We start from the raw sequence: 2,198 nt of genomic DNA on the forward strand, positions 1-2,198 counted from the left end.
CAATCTTGCGGACGCGCATGTCTCGCATGAAGCCTCCGGATAATGCCGCTCATTGAAACTACACGCAGATTATAAATTGTATAGAAATAAAGCTTCTTTTAACAATTCCAAATAAAAATAATTAAATTTAAGCTCGCTATCATTTAATTTTCAGAGTTATTAAATCTTTAAAAACTTAACAAAATAATTTTAAGAGGCGGTTGCCTAGCACGGTCATTTGATCGAGATCTGTGTAAGTGTTCAAGGCATATAATTTTATTTGTGTGTATGTAAGAGGGGTAATTAACATCGTATGCGTATGATATAAAACACCATAATTTTTACTGTATTACTTCATTACCTAAATCTCAATTGATACTCAAAGCGTCGACCAATATGCCTATGATGAAAATACTGGTGATATAATATTAAACACAAAACATACATACATACATATCATCACGTCTAGATCCCATGCGGGGTAGACAGAGCCAACAGTCTTGAAAAGACTGAAAGGCCACGTTCAACTGTTTGGCTTAATGATAGAACATAGTTATTCTATCATCAGCTCTTTTATTTCGCGCTCTCGCTTTGTATCTACGTTTCGTTGTTTTATGTTTGTGAATGTGATGAACTACAATTACTGATTAGCGCATAAGTTTCTTTGAGGTGTCATCAGGTTAATTTGTGTCACTGTCATTTTTTTAACCCTCGACGCAAACCGGCCTGTGTTACGTCATTTTGACCTGTTTACGTCATGTTTTGTAACTCTCGTTATGTTTAAGTAATGTTTGTAAGTAATGCTAAATTTGCGAGGTTTTCAAAAAAAAATTTTTTCTATTTTCTAATAATAACCTAAAAAATAATTGACAAGGACAAAATTACTAACACCGTCAGTTGCTGATCTTAACTTGCCTCTATCCCTTTATACTCCTTTTGCTATATCCACATTCATAACTCTTTTCGTGCAAGATCCTCGTTCAAATAATAATAAGTTGTTATTGTTTGAACGAGTATTTGAAATTTATTTGTATCATTGTAATTTTGAGTATATTTGACCACAATCTGACAGATTCCGACTGCTGAGGAGCCTGGATATGTCACTTTCGACCAATAAGATTCTTAAGCAAGAGTTTAATTATTTTGATAGCGTTGGTTCCCTTTTTTGTGGGGGAATTCCGCAATGTACATAATTATGTAGTGGGTTTTACAAAAAGAAACTAAATAAAAAAATATATACCTACGAGACAAATTACACAGATTGAGTTAGCCTGTGTTACGAGATTCTAACTCAACAATACTATATTTTTAAGTTAGTATTTTATATTGTATGGTCTTTAGTGCAATTTCTTCTTCAGCCTGTTTTAATTAAATGCTTCTCAGTATTAAACTTTCCTCGTCCATTTTCGATTTCTTTTTTTACACACACACATTTAAAATAATCTAAAATAATTACCATACATTAACATATTCATTGTGGAATATTTCCTCTTGCCAATAAAAAAAGCATTGTATTTAAGTCACGGTGTCTTTAAAATTTAGACGAATTTAAGTATTCTACATAAGTAAGTACACATACGTGACGGATTTAAATATTTTTAAAGCCATTAATACTATTAAATATATGAATGGAAAAAACTAAAACTTTTTACTACACTGACCTTGCCAACAGAGTATAAAAATAATAATAATAAATGTATTTATTCAAGTGACCATCAACTCATTTTTGTTAGTAACAATACACTTATCCTAAGTTAGTATAACCTCACTGTTTCTTTGCGAGATTAGGGGAGACCCTAGACAGATTGCACATAAATTTCTATTAGCTATCAGGGATGTCGTGCCGTGTGGTTCCCGACACTTTAGAAGAGTAGCACTTCATATATTTCGTCCGAATGTCGTAAAAGGCGACTAAGCCTAAGAGTCGCCTACAAGAAGAATCCTAATTTTAATAGCCTTTTACTAAAATGAGGATTCTTCTTGTAGGCGATGGGCTAGCAACCCATCACTCTTTGAATCGCAGATCGTAGTTATCAAGATTGTTTAATCTGTCTATCCCGCAAGGTTAAACGCGATCATAGATGATAGTATAGAAGATATCTCATTGAAAAACTGTTCATTGGAAGCAAAGCCCCTGATAAAATTCTGCTTCTTCCCCTTCCTGACATTGTTCTCCTTGACGAAAGTATAGTGTTCAATGAATTGACTAACTGTTATAA

Source organism: Amyelois transitella, chromosome 7, assembly GCF_032362555.1.
Source record: "Amyelois transitella isolate CPQ chromosome 7, ilAmyTran1.1, whole genome shotgun sequence".
NCBI lineage: Eukaryota > Metazoa > Arthropoda > Insecta > Lepidoptera > Pyralidae > Amyelois > Amyelois transitella.